Genomic DNA, 17012 nt, shown 5'->3' with positions numbered 1-17012 from the left:
GATATCCATATCAAGCTCTCTTCAGCCAATACTCATCAGAGATGAGTATTTATCTAAAACGGTCGTAATTATCGGGCTTGAAACTGACGGTACCAATGACGTATCTCATCTAACAACTTTCTGTACACAAAATGCAAAATATAAATATGCTCTTATTTTTCGGATTTTCTTTCTAATTGAGCACTCTACTGGATTTCTTCCCCCCCCCAAAAAAAAGAACAAAACAAAAAACAAAACAAAAACTAACCATATATATATATATATATATATATATATATATATATATATATATATATATATATATAGGGTGACCTCCCCAAAAAGGGCCCCAACTCTAATTAGGCCCTGTTTCTTAGTGTTTTGTCCGAATGGAATGAAACTTTGGTCACAACTAGTTTATTATATTCAAAACATCACATCAAAACACTAGGGTCTTTGACCATTTTTTCTCTGTTCTACAGCATATGTTCTAGATGGCCTCCATTTAGCTTTTGTTTTTTTGGTCACCCTGTATACAAAAAAGGTGTCCAATATTTTATTAGTCTGTCAATCTCAAATTTCAAAAGCACTTTTATCGCTAAACATGTAAATTGAAGGGACGTATCCAATTTAGAATAATCCATATTTCATTATTATCATTTATTTAGCGGCGCACGTGTTGTATCCCTTTTAAGAATGGATGCGTTCGTGTTATTTATAGATTGAAGCTTGATATCTGAAGTATCTTCATTATTATGGTATCTCGATCCTAATATTGCAAAGGTTGGGGCCTATTTGCGCGCATTTGGATTTATTTAACAACCTAAACGGTAAAATTAAACTAAATTACCATATAAGAAGGTTAAAGACGCGAATGTAAATCTGGTTAATCACCTCTGAAATCATGTTTTTTTCCGTCTAGAAAGCTGGTCACACTTCAGCGTATCCCGCCCCCCATTTCCATTTTTGGTATACACTGGAGTTTATATTCTCGTCGGCGCTATCACGTCTTCCCCTCGTTTCTAAAGAGGCCAGTCCTTTTAAAACGTATCATAGCCAGAACTGTACCAACAGCATTTATCTTAAACACATAGCGCCGGCTATTTTCGGAACACAATGGCCTTAGTGTGTCCTAATCTTATGGCCTGGGATATTAATTACCGCAGGCTAACCAGAAAATGAAGATTCTAGATTAGACTTTATAAGTGTCTGTCTTGTCATGGATGTTGCCGATAGTTTAAAAAAAAAAAAATAAAAAAAATAAATAAATAAAATAAAATAGCTGGACACACGGTGATTATGCCATTTTGAAACGACCAGAGATGATAACGTCGTCTGAAGTCATTATCAAAATTTCACATAACCTCTCTTCCTTTTTATATGTCTTTTCACTCAATAAATTTACACATTTTTGGTCCACATTAGATCACGAATTATTTATTCTCTACAAAAAAAAAACAAAAAAAAAAAACAAAAAAAAAAAAAAAAAAACAAAAAACAATAAAAATAAATAAATAAAAATGCTTGCATTTCTCCGCATTGTTTCGGAATATGTTGTAATTATCTAAAACAAATGAAAACAATGGGCGTGAAAGTTATTTATTCCCCCCTTCTTCAAATAATCCCGATTTAAAAAGAATCAGTGCAGGCGACCCAAACTACAATTATGAAACAATTAGTATAACGTTGGTACACATTTACACACCTGTTTACATGTAAAGACCCAACACGTTGTAGACTCGGTCGTAAGGAAAAACGAAAAGGAAAAACTCGACTCACTTCTTTCCGTTGAAACAACGACAATTATTTCCGGATATTTTCCCGAATAAAATGTGACAATCGGTCTGCACACACGTTCTTTGTTTAATCTTTTTCTTTGCTGTGATGTTATCTCGAACACTGCCCGATCATTTGCATACAGCTTCCATACGCGTTTCTGCGCTCTGTTACGTTAGGACTCATACTCAGTCATGTCTGACGAAACAAGAGCATGCTATCCCTGTAGGATTAAATAAAGGGTTCCGTTCAAAATTCCGTGCATACTCCCGAGTTCGATAAAAATATTACCGAGTTCGGGAAAATACATCTTAAAAACATCGGAGGTTACATCGGTTCAAACGTTGTGCAAATAACACTCAACATGAGAACAATAGTCCAAAGAATCCAAATAATACGATTTAAAAAAATTCATTAAAAATGTAGGAATTTTTACTAAAATCCTAATGAAAATTTCATTATTTATTAAATAACAAATAAATGGTAATATAGTGTTTATCTGTATATAAAGTTACGTGTATATATATATATATATATATATATATATATATATATATATATATATATACATACATACATATATATATATATATATAACTACTTGATTTACTCACATAAAATTAATATACGAAAGTATAAATTTATGCGCAAACTTCAAGTATTTACTTCAAAAGTGCTCAATACGTAGGTAGAGCTAGTAGGTGCATGTTCATTGGCTGATATGAAGGGCGCGGTGGATACTAGAAAGCTGATTGACTAACTAAAATCTCAATAGAAGGTACGTATATAAAAACGACATACAACCACAAAATTCGCGCATAAGCCTGAAGAATCCAAGGGTGGATGAAACGCGGAATATTCAGTGTAGCTTAATCGCCATATATATTTTATAAATTACTAACTAGCTCTACCTACGTATTGAGCACTTTTGAAGTAAATACTTAAAGTTTACGCATAAATTTATACTTTTGTATATTAATTTTATGTGAGTAAATGAAGTAGTTATACTTAGTTCCTGAAACAGTTGAGCACTCTCAAAAGAATTTATTTCACCACATTAAAAATAGATATGGAAAGAGTTAATTTCGAGACATCGCTAAAAACATCACCACACCTAGCAAGCATAGCTATATTATTAACTTAATTAAAAAACAGATGAACTAATACGCCGAATGCGATAGAGAGCAAATTTCTTCCTTAAAAATGAAAACGCAAACAAAAAAGATTCCTATGCTTTTAAAACCCTAAAACATGGGGAAACAGTAGACCTTTTGATAAACTTGGAAAATGACATTTTAAACGTAATTAAAAACTTAGAATTCCACAATCAACCTAACAATTTCCAACGGAAACTACACAAAAGCTTATATAGGAGACAATAGGAGTGGGAAATGAATTCCCAAACGCTATATATTGGAAAAAAAATAGAATGAGTCATCTATTTAATAAGGATATACAGATTTATTTGGGGGATAAAGGGGACTCTTTATACCAAGGTATTTCGAAGCCTAATGCTTTTCATCAGAAGAGTAGAGAAGGTGCTAGGTAATATAATGGAGATGTGACGTCTAGCGAGGGTGTCATCAGGAACGAAATAAATAATGAAAATTTTTGATGTTGTTTGGGGGACTATATTGAATTCTAAGAAAAACGAGGAGCGTACTATATAAAGTGTAGTGTAAAAAGGAGTATTGTGATTTAGCTCCCTTATTTCGTTCCACGAGCTGCCAGACCTCAAAACGTCAACCTTTAAACTCGCCAAGAATTGGAGGAAAACATCAGGAACGAAATAAGAGAGTTAAACACTGAAACACTTATCACAATATTCTGTGGATCTATATTAAAACACCTTGTTAAACTTTGTGACATATTTACATTCTATGGAGGCCAGGCGCGAACGAACACCCCATAATTTTATTATACCATATTTCTTCAAACTGAAACATAATTATCAAAGTATACTTGCGCAGATAGATATGAAAAGTCTTTATTAAAGTTAGTGTGCCTATTTCCATTCTATGGAGGCCAGGCGCGAACGCCGACCCGCACAATTTTATTATACCATTCCTATTTAAGTTAAAACATACTTATCAAAGTATTCTTATGTACATCTATATCAAAAACACTTGTAAACGTTTTTTTTATTTTTATATTTTTTATTTCCATACTTGTGGATCAGGCGCGAACGCAGACCCCACAATTTTAATGGACCACCGTTCTGCAGGATCGAACATACCTATTTCCATGTCTCCATACACCTTCTATCATTATATGTAATCAGTTTTTTTTAATAGTCAACCATATAGGAGCCTATTCGTGACCACACACACACACACACACACACACACACATTCAGCTTTATATATATATATATATATATATATATATATATATATATATATATATATATATATATATATATATATATATATACTAGCTGTTCAGCCCGGCTTTGCTCGGGTCCTATGTACTGTTCATAACTTGCCCTACGTGCGAATACACTTTACGTAAGATTTCAAATGTTTAGACCAAAATTTGTCTGAGTAATTTCGTAGAGACCGCAGGGGTCAATTAAAAAAAAAATTTTTTACCACAATTTTGACCCCTTAACATTTATTATTTTTGTCTCAAATTAAAATACAAAGTTTTACCCATGTCCAAGTTACCTAGATCTAAAATTTCAATTGTTTAGACCGAAAATTTGCGGAGGAATTTCGTTGAATCTGCAAATGTCAACTCTTTCAACTTGGCAGCTCAAATTTTTTAACCCAAACCGATTAAAAAGCTTGCCCTATCTCTGAATACACTTTATGTAAAATTGAAATGTTTAGACCAGAAATTGGCAGAGTAATTTGGTAGAGACCGCAGAGGTCAATTTTTTAAAAACTTTGACCTAAACTTTGACCCCTTAACATTTATTTTTTTGAGCTCAAATCAAATCAAAAAGTTGGACTCATGTCCAAGTAACCTACATTTAAAATTTCAAGTGTTTAGACCCAAAATTGGCGGAGGAGTTTGGTAGGAGTTTCAAAGGTCAAATCGTTGAACTTTTATCCCTTGACTGTCAAATTTCTGACCGAAAACCGATGAAAAAGATTTTCCCAAATCTCAATACTCCTTATGTCAAATCTCTAGTCTCTAGACCGAAAATTGACAGAGTCATTTGGTAGGGAAATGCACACACACACACACACACACACACACACACACACACACACACACACACACACACACACACACACATTTTCACTTTTATCTATCTATCTATAAAAGTGAACGTGTCTGTGTATCTTTCTGTCTGTGTGTCTGTCTGTGTGTTTACATTTCCTCATGCAATAACTCTCTCAATTTAAAGTCTACAGACTCGAAATTTAGTATACAGGGTACTGAGATTTGGGAAAATCTATGTGATCGGTTTTCGTTCAAAAATTTAGCTGTTAAGGGTCCAAAGTTCAACGATTTGACCTTTGAACTACCACACTCCTCCGACAATATTCGGTCTAAACATTTGAAATTTTAGACATAAGTTCCTGGACATAGATCTAACTTAATGACTTGATTTGAGTCCCAAACAATAAATTTTAAGGGGATCAAAGTTAAAAAAAATTGACCGCTCTTTTTTTTTTTTTGCTAAACAAATCAAAAAGTTGGACTCATTTCCAAGTAACCCACATTTAAAATTTCAAGTGTTTAGACCCAAAATTGGCGGAGGAGTTTGGTAGGGGTTTCAAAGGTCAAATCGTTGAACTTTTATCCCTTGACTGTCAAATTTCTGACCGAAAACCGATGAAAAAGATTTTCCCAAATCTCAATACTCCTTATGTCAAATCTCTAGTCTCTAGACCGAAAATTGACAGAGTCATTTGATAGGGAAATGCACACACACACACACACACACACACACACACACACACACACACACACACACACACACATTTTCACTTTTATCTATCTATCTATAAAAGTGAACGTGTCTGTGTATCTTTCTGTCTGTGTGTCTGTCTGTGTGTTTACATTTCCTCATGCAATAACTCTCTCAATTTAAAGTCTACAGACTCGAAATTTAGTATACAGGGTACTGAGATTTGGGAAAATCTATGTGATCGGTTTTCGTTCAAAAACTTAGCTGTTGAGGGACCAAAGTTCAACGATTTGACCTTTGAGTACTCTACCACACTCCTCCGACAATATTCGGTCTAAACATTTGAAATTTTAGATATAAGTTCCTTGGACATGGATCTAACTTAATGACTTGATTTGAGTCCCAAACAATAAATTTTAAGGGGATCAAAGTTAAAAAAATTGACCGCTCTTTTTTTTTTTTTTTGCTAAACATACACCTCCAAACACCCGGGCAACGCCGGGCTGAAACGCTAGTCTATATAGCTATAAAAGTGAACGTGTCTGTGTATCTGTGTGTCTGTGTGTGTACATTTCCCTACGCAATAACTCTGCAAATTTCAAGTCTACTACATTACTTAGGACTTCTATCCAGTCATGACTGACGAAACAAGACCATGCTACCTCCGTTAAGTAAATAAAGGGTTACGTTCGAAATTCCGTTTAAATTCCAGAGCAACAGAAAGATTCTCGACTTCGACAAGATACACTTGAAGAAGATTGGAGGTTACATTTTTCTTTTACAAAGGAGTCACCACTTCTCAAGGCCAGAAGCCACTCGAGGATAAAGGTTAAAGAATGTACAGTAGTCAATGGGACAATATCATAGTGATCGTTAGAAGTGTAAATTTGGTAAATTGAATAACGTAAGGGGAACGGCTCATCAAGAACTTGTTTACATTGGACTTGAAGACGACCATATTCTAGTCAACTGGAAATCAGACGAACGGAAGACAGTTCCACAGATGTGCAGTTCTAAAAAAGAAGTTTTGTTCATGGAATCTACGTTTAGGTTTAGGCACAGATAAAGAGTGGGGGAAATTACTGATAGTGTTTTCAGCTACATAGGCCAAAACGTTATAAAAATAACACCCACGATGAGAACAGTAGTCCGGAGAATCAAAATATTTTCAACAAAACTATTTTGCTTGCAGTTTATCAAAAAATGACAATCCTATTCATATATCGGTGTTTATCTAAAATAACAATTTTATTCAGTTTGGCGTTTATCTAAAATTGTAAATCCGACTCGTCTCTCTGTTTATTTTTAAATAACAATCCTATTCGGCTTGATGTTTATCTCAATTAACAATCCACCCCTGTTCGATGTTTATTTTAAATATCAATCCTATTCTGCTTGGTATTTATCTAAAATGAAAATCCTTCTCAATTTGATGTTTATCTAAAATAAGAATCCTATTCAACTTAGTGTTTTTTATAATAACAATCCTATTTTGCTTAGTATTTAAAAAAATAAATAACATGTTCTTATCTAACTTTATTAATTGTAAGTAATGTCTAAAATTTGTAATTTAATTTTTCTTGTTTTTTTTTTTACTTTAAATGTAAACATACCGTGAAAAAAGTAAATATCCAAGGTAAAGTGCTATCCACTAGACAAAGGGAATTCTTGTCTTGGAATCCAGTAAGACTAAGAGACTACAATAAAAGTATAACTTATTTAGTTTAGGAGAAGAAAATTGCATTCCTAACTTCTGTATTAACTCAGTGTTTGACTGGTTAAGGAGCACTTTAAGGCAATATTCGAATATCCATGTATTACATATGGAGATCAAGTGTTACCCCCAGAAAGGGGTCCCTTGATTTCTAAGCACTTTTATTTTTATGATTTTCAGATTCAAATGAACAGCTACAGCAGGAATTGGAACACACCCTACTAAAGCCTGATTGTCACAGCTGGTGAACTTCGAAAATGCAATCTGGACGTGAGAATACTTTAGAAGAACGATATTCAATAAAAGTCCGTTTTAAACTTCGAAAAAAATGCCACAGAAACGTATGGAATGCTTTAGACTACTTCTGGACCATCTTGCAAAGATCGAGCATCAGTTTTGAGAGGAATAAGAGAATCAAGAAAGGCAGGGAATCCGCGAGAGATGATGAACGAGGTGGAAGGAGTAAGAAAGTCAAAACACCACAGTTGATTGGCCAAATAAAGAATTTCATGGATAAGGACAATTGTGTGTCTATAAAGACAATAATTGCACAGTTTGATGTTAGAGTGGAAACTGTACACACAATTATTCGCGAGAAATTGAAGATGCGGTATATTTGCATGAAGTTTGTCTCAGAGAAGATAAGAAAGAAAGACGTATATAAATTTATTTGTCAGTTCAATAAGGAAAACATCTATGGGAAGAGAGGATTATAAACATACTTATAATTAGGCATACGTTACAGATGTTGTGTTTATAGGGAAACAGGACATTAAGAAGGAAATGTGTAATAGACACAAAAATAAAAATGGGAATGGAAATGAAAGTAAAAAAATAAAAACATTGGATGAATATAGATTAAGTATAAGTCAAAAGGTTAAAGAAATAAATAAAATATAGAGTAGGATGATGAAGTTGTGTTGTATAGCCGGGTGTTCATATTGTGGTGACATATATCGGGTACATTTTAAAGAGAGACGGGGACATGTAATACACGATGAGAGGGGGATAGAAGAGAGAAAGAGAGATAGGGATAGAGATAGATAGACAGATAGATAGATAGATAGATAGATAGAGAGAGAGAGAGAGAGAGAGAGAGAGAGAGAGAGAGAGAGAGAGAGAGAGAGAGAGAGATTTATACAGTTCTGTGAATGTTTCTTCTTAACACATGTATTAGGAAAGGGATGAGTTATCAGTTCTTTTATCACAGGAGGGAACGGGGACAGTCATTACTTATGATGGAGAGGGAGACATATTTCTTAAGATCGAGAGACACATTACTTAAGGGTGGAGTTTATACACAAAGTTCATTATGCAGATGAGTGGAACAAGTTCATATAAGATTACAAATTACCTTTCTTTGTTGAAGAATGACACAACACGAAGACGACAGTTACAAAAATATGATGATATTCGTTTATTCCATTCGACCGGTCGCAATGATCTCACATCCAGGAATTCAAAGTTGAATGTTCTAACCCTTCGCCTCTGAAGGGGGACCCGTCCGACTCGACTCTCGACCCTGTCTCGAGCCGACTCTAACCCTGTCTGTCTAAAACTAGCAAACTATATTGAGAATTCATTTCCTGCCGTGACGTCATACGCATGGCCCAAAACGTGCTCGATCCCGTGGCCTGAACATGCGTGATTCTCACATGTCTGCAGGCAAGAATTCTTACCAACCTATTTTTTTTACCTAACTTATTTTTCAATATTTTTTTTAATTTTCTATTGTTCGCTTTCTAGATGACCTTATTTTCATTCAGTTTTCATAAAAAGAATTTGAACAATCAAAGTTCCTTTTTACAATAACATCTCTAAACAATCGAATTCCTTCTGAATCTATTTCCGAACCTAGCTTACCAAGTTCAAATCTCGGTCTATCCTATCTCATTTTTCCTTATTGAATGTTTTTCTTACTTACAAGAAAAGGAGACATTTTCATGTAACAGTTGCCGTTATATAAGTATGGGGAGCGGTGGTAGCGACTAAGATAAGATACATTCTAAAAAAGGATCGCATGAGTATTTAGGGAAAGAGATTTTAGAAAATTGAGAAGTGGGTTAAAGTAGAAACGAAGGCAGAGAATTTATGAAAGTTAATGTGAAATGGTTAATGATGAATTAGGAAAGAAAGAAAAAATAGGTGTGTAAGCATAAATGGACACAATTAAAAATATAGAATAATAAATAATACAATAATAATAAATAATGATTACAAAAATAATACATAATAAATAAAAAATAAAATAAATAATACATTAAAAAATACTAAATACTAAATAATAAATTCAACAAATAATAAATATATAAAATAATAGAAACAATAAATAATAAATACAATAAATAATAAATAAAGAATGCATAAAATAATAAATACAATAAACAGTAAATAATAAATATAATAAATAATAATAATGATAATAATAAATACAATAAACATTGATAAATATATACAATAAAAAATAAAATAATAAATACATAAAATGATAAATAATAAATACATAAAATAATAAACAATAAATAAAAATAAAATAATAAATAATAAATACAATAAATATTGATGAATAAATACCATAAATAGTAAATGCAATAAATAATAAATACAATAAACAATAAATAATCAATACAATTAATATTAAATAATAAATACAATAAATATCAAATAATAAACACAATAAACAATAAATGATAATACAATAAACAATAAATAAGAAATACAATGAAATAAATAAGAAATACAATAAAAATAAATAACAAATATTAAATAAATACAACAAACACTAAATAAGAAATACAATGAAACAAATAATAAATAAAATAATAAAAATAATAATACAATAAACAGTTAATAATAAATGCAATAAATAGTAAATAATAATACAATAAACAGTTAATAATAAATACAATAAACAGTAAATAAATAATAAATACAATAAATAATGAATAATAAATACAAAAATAAAATACAATAAACAGTAAATAATAAATACAATAAATACAATAAATAATAAATACAATAAATAATAAATACAATAAATAATAAATAATAATTTCAATAAATAATAAATAATAATTGCAATAAAACATACAAAATAAATAAAAAATGCAATAAATAATAAATACAATAGATCCTGAATTTAAATACAATAAAAATAAATAATAAAAAATAAATACAATAAACAATAAGTATTGAATAATAAATAATATACAATAAAAATAAATAATATACAATAAATAATAAATACAATGAATAATAAATAATATACAATAAATAATAAATACAATGAATCATAAATAATATACAATAAATAATAAATACAATGAATAATAAATAATATACAATAAATAATAAATACAATGAATAATAAATAATATACAATAAATAATAAATACAATGAATAATAAATAATATACAATAAATAATAAATACAATGAATAATAAATAATATACAATAAATAATAAATACAATGAATAATAAATAATATACAATAAATAATAAATACAATGAATAATAAATAATATACAATAAATAATAAATACAATGAATAATAAATAATATACAATAAATAATAAATACAATGAATAATAAATAATATACAATAAATAATAAATACAATGAATAATAAATAATATACAATAAATAATAAATACAATGAATAATAAATAATATACAATAAATAATAAATACAATGAATAATAAATAATATACAATAAATAATAAATACAATGAATAATAAATAACATACAATAAATAATAAATACAATGAATAATAAATAATATACAATAAATAATAAATACAATGAATAATAAATAATATACAATAAATAATAAATACAATGAATAATAAATAATATACAATAAATAATAAATACAATGAATAATAAATAATATAAAATAAATAATAAATGCAATACATAATAAATGAATAACAAATAATAAAAATAAATACAATACAAAATAAAAAAAATTAATATAAAAGTATAAAAAACCAAAATGAAGAATAATGAATACAAATACAAGAATAGAATAAAAATAATCTCATAATAAAGTCCTATTCCTGTCTATTCACAATTTTGTTAATATATACAAAAGGTACAAATAGATTTTAATATTGAAAACAGACTTTTATATACTTTCATTCCTCCATGATTTCTATAACTACTGCAGGGTCGATTTAGCAACGTACGGTCGGGCATTGTCTTGGAGGAGAGTTGGGCCTTTTCTGTTGACTAATGCTGGGTGTTGTTGTCGAAGCTTCTGATGCATTTCATCCATTTGCTGACTGTACTTCTCCACTGTAATAGCTTCACCTGCATTAAAAAAACTGCAATGGATTAGACCAGTCGCAGATCACCAAACAGTCCGCATTGTCTTTTTCTGGTGAAACTTTGGCTTCAGGAAATGTCGTGGAGCTTCGTCGGCATCAAACCATTGAACTGAGCATCGCCGGTTATCGTAAAGAACCCACTTTTTATCACAAGGCACTACCCGGTTGAGAAACTGGTCGTTCTTGTTGCGTAAAAGAAGGGAAGATGACACTTCATAACAGCGTTTCTTTTGGTTGTCGTTCAATTCGTCAGACACCCATTTATCAAATTTCGTGTCTTTCGAATCTCTCAAGTGGTTGGAAATCGTCGTATACGTTATGTCTAATTCAGAAGTAAGTCCTCGAACACTTGTGAGTGGATTTGCTTTGACTAAGGCTCTTAATTAGTTGATGCCAACATCCGATGGCCGACCACTACGCTCATCACCTTCAAGACTCTCTTCACCGCAACGACATTTCTTAAACCGCCATTGTGCTGTGCTTTCAATAGTGATTCTTAAGCCAAACGCTTCGTTGATATCGCGAGCTGTTTCAGTCGCTTTTCCGCCTAGCTTGAATTGAAATAATAAAATTGTGCAAATTTGCTTTTTTTCCATCTTGTAGTCAACGTTCTTAAAAAATATAATTGTTTTAAAACGATTGTAATTCAAACGATTAGATACAGCGAAATACGCATTTTAAAATGATATATAAAGTAAAAGCTATTATAACGAGAAATTTTTTAAAAATACATCATTTGTAATCAAAATAAAAAATTGCGCAACAACTTTCTTCTCAACCTAATACTTTCAGTCCGATCGCAGACCATAAAATGATTAGTTATCGTCGCAAAACCCATTATTTAGAGGACTGTTGGTGATCAGAACTAAATTACGAGGTTCATTCCAAAAATAAGGCCTATATTCTAACATAAAAATTAACATTGAAAAGCTACGAAGATGGGAGTGGCACCATTAAAACGAGAGAATTTTTGTGTTCAAGAATTTATTTTTTATATAGTCACAAGCATTCATAAAACATTTTTGCCAGCGATGAACGATGCCTCAGCCGTGAAAATTCGGAGCATGCTTTATCTCTGTCGCCACTCTGACATCGACGAACCCATCTCCTAACTACTGATATCAACTGCATCGGTATCGTAAACGTTCAACAGGCGCCGGTGAATGTTGATTGGTTTACCTTTTTCTGCATTAAGAAATTCAATGATGTATCTCTGCTCCTAACGTATGTCCATGAAAGGGGTTGTTTTCTTAGTCTTACAACTTCAATATCTGCATCAGAGATGATACTTTCAAGTCATGAATGCATAATTTCAGTCATCATAACAATGCAATTAGCAATCCTATTTGATCCGTTCGGGCGGAATGAAAAATCTGAGGCATTACTTCTAGAACTTCCTTCGTACTAAAGAATTGTAACGATGGTTAATTTATCGACCAGTTTATCACATAAAACTAAGTCCCTCACCAAGAAGAAGTACCCGTCGTTGACTGGGTTCAAAAACAGCCTACAGAAAATGGACTGTGATTGATAAAAGTATGATAGGTTATGAAAAGAAGGGGGCTGTAAAGAAATAGGTTTTGATACTCAAAAGTTTTACCCTAAGCAAAATATGACGAAAGTAAAGATAATTTTCGCGAAAATATATATTTTTATATCAACTTTGTTTCCATTCGTAACCAAGAGTGACCAACAAAATGATGTTTCCTTACAAAGAGAAAATGTTATATATAATGATATAAATATACAAGAAATAAATGTTACCATAGTCAATAAAAGTTACTTTTATGGTAGAAAAGTTCATTGGTTTGTATTTTTAAGTAGTTTGTAAAAGAATTTTTTATTTTAATTTACGAACCGGTTTAAAAAAAAATCAAAATGGCAGCAACTTTGAAATGGAGAGACCTGTTTTCAATTTGAAGGAGGGGCACTTAAACATTCTGTGTTAACAATTTAAGAGAGTTCCGTCAACGTAAGGAATATTTATAAACATATTTTAATGTTTTCCGTTATTTTGTGCTTGAGGAATATTCGATTATGGCATGTGTAGTTTATATAAAAATTCATTTAAGTAATTATCGCCTCAAATTTCGTTTTAATTTCGGTTCACTGAAATTATTTCAAGTAAAGAGCATTAAAAGCTATTTCAAAACAAAAAAAACATGAACTGAACTTTTATTGACTATGGTAACATTTATTTCTTGTATATTTATTTTTTTCGGGTAGTCGTTTGTTGGCTTTTCTGCTAAAAACTCTTACTAAATAATATCGACGAAATATCGAAAAACAAAGAAAGAAAAGCAGTTTTGAAAAATAATGAAGCTTTACTTACTTTAGTAAAATAATCTGAAACAACAAAATGGGATATTAAAAAAGTAAACATGTAATTGCTTTAGTTTTTTTTAAAGCAAAGAATCGATATGAATATGAATAAGAAGAAAATGGCGCCCTTTTCAAGCAGAACAACTTCGTTTCAGTTTTACAGTATTGAACGGTGTAGTATTGCGCCGTCAGATTCAGGGTTGTACTATTGTAATGTAAAGAACACGCAGAAAGGGTTGTAATCAACTGAATTCCTTCTAGTACACTGACAAAAATAAAAGCTTAAACAGATATTTAAAATAAAAATAAAAAAATAAAAAGGTTATGTAAATGTTTTTAAAAAGACACATAATCACGTGAGCAGGAGTTTTTCCTTCTTTTGACACGATAATAAATAACGTCCTTATTTTTTTATTATTTATCTATTTTTAAAAGAGTGTCACGTGCAAGTGGAGAAGGAAAAAAACAGAATTATGCAAAATTTATGTCGAGAATTGTCTAAAGTTCCGACTTTTGGCTTTCACTTTAATAAGAACGTGAATTTATGAGGTGAATTTATTCGAAACTATATGATTCAACTAAAAAAATAAATAAAGGCTAACGTGAATTAAGATTAAAGTTAAGATGTTATTGTGGACCCTCACCCCTTTTAAAAAACCTTGTTAAACTTTGTGACATATTTATATTATATGGAGGTCAGGCGCGAACGAACACCCAATAATTTTATTATACCATATTTCTTCAAAGTGAAAATAATTATCAAAGTATACTTACGCAAATAGATATGAAAAGTTTTGTTAAAGTTTTGCAATATTTCCATGGAGTACAGGCGTGAACGCAGACCCCACAATTTTATTATACCATCCCTATTTAAGTTGAAACATACTTATCATTTATATCAAAAACACTTGTAAACGTTTTTTTTTCATTTTTTATTTCCATACCTTGGGGGCCAGGCGCGAACGCAGACCCCACAATTTTAATGAACCACCGTTCTGCCAGATCAACCATACCTACTCCTGATCCTCGATACATCTTCTATTATCATTGGATATAATCAGTTTTTTAAAAAATAGTCAACCATATAGAAGTCTATTCGTGATCAGACACACACACACAGACGTTCAGCTTTATATTATAGGTATCTATAGCAAAACTAGTAATTAGTAAAAACCTGAAGAAAGTGCTCAATAGTATTGCAGAGCAAATATATATTTCTATTACACATTGTAACTAAGAAGATAAAACGGTAATATATATATATATATATATATATATATATATATATATATAAAATGGGTTAAGAAATTCCAACGAAAGAAAGATGTATATTTAAATAAGGGAGTAGTCACCAACAATGTGTATTTTTTAACATGATTTTATTATTCCGTGTCTTGGTTTTTCATTGAGAATTATGTTTGGATCATTGTAATAATGTTTTTAAGTCATTGAAATCGTTTTCGCGCGTTTCAGACGGTCTGTGATGCATTTGAAAATAATTTCTGACGAGGACGCATCACAGACCGTCTGAAACGCGCGTAAACGATTTCAATGACTTAAAAACATTATTACAATGATCCAAACATAATCCTCAATGAAAAACCAAGACACGGAATAATAAAATAATGTTAAAAAATACACATTGTTGGTGACTACTCCCTTATTTAAATATATATATATATATATATATATATATATATATATATATATATATATATATATATATATATATATATATATACCGATTCTCATCAACTCATCGAAGTTAAACAACGTTGAAACTGATCAGTACTAAATTGGCGACCATTTGGGAATTTCAGGTGTTGTATGTGCTCTCCGCTTATTTTGGTATTGCTTTCAGTCGTCTAGCACTTCTCCTTGCCACTGAACTCAAGCGGTGCCAATTTAGAAAAGGTGTGGTTGGAGATTGCTCAATCCTTGTCTTACAATTACACACGCAGTTTCCTCACAGAGGGTATCCATTATCTTTCGAGATTGAACGGAGGCATCGATATATATATATATATTCACACACACACACACACACACACACACACACACACACACACACACACACACACACACACACACATATATATTTAAATTAAATAATAATTTTTTTACCTAAAACGCTAGCCTTAAGCAATCATCAGTGTAGGATGAAAATTCCTGCCTGTCGAGAGATTCAAACCCAGCCACGAAGTCATCTTGGACTCCATTTGCTAAGCCTCTACCTCAGACTCACCAAACAATTCCCACGAGAATGAAGCGAATTAATAACTAATAAACGATCAATTCAGGCGCAGATATTAAACAATCCATAGTGTCTGAACGACGGAAGTCGTGAACGTTGAATAAATAACGTTGAATATATATATATATATATATATATTATTTTTGAAATATAATTATCCACTGACAGTACTGTATGTGGATGACTATATATATATATATATATATATATATATATATATATATATATATATAGTCATCCACATACAGCACTGTTTCGCTGTTTCACAGCTCATCAGTGTGGTTAGACAGGCAACTATCTCAAGCCAGGATTGAAACCCGACCGCCTAACCGTTACGCTAATCGGCGGCTGCTGTGCGAGTCGTGAATTAACAATATTATGACATGTTCCGAAATACCTAAGCTCGATTTGTTTACACAAAGAGCATCGCTTTATACGCTAATGGTAATTCGTGTATCACTTCTCAATATGCTCAACTCAAGATGAGGAGCATTATAGTCACCCACATACAGTACTGTTTCGCTGTTTCACACACACACACACACACACACACACACACACACACACACACACACACACACACACACACACACAGAGTAGTGATGGATCTATTCCAATATTTTCTCCGTTCCGATACAATTATTGATTTCGTACTAAATTTCCAATTCCAATGCAATTACCGATTCCTATTCCGATTCTTTATAATTCTATAAATATTTTATTATAAAATGATTATTTTTTTCTCATTGCCGTAAAAACACATGTTAAATGTGT

The sequence above is a fragment of the Euprymna scolopes genome, chromosome 24, assembly GCF_053919585.1.
Source record: "Euprymna scolopes isolate OS-2025 chromosome 24, ASM5391958v1, whole genome shotgun sequence".
Lineage (NCBI taxonomy): Eukaryota > Metazoa > Mollusca > Cephalopoda > Sepiida > Sepiolidae > Euprymna > Euprymna scolopes.
The sequence above is the reverse complement of the archived record's forward strand: the minus strand, read 5'-3'. Positions refer to the sequence as shown.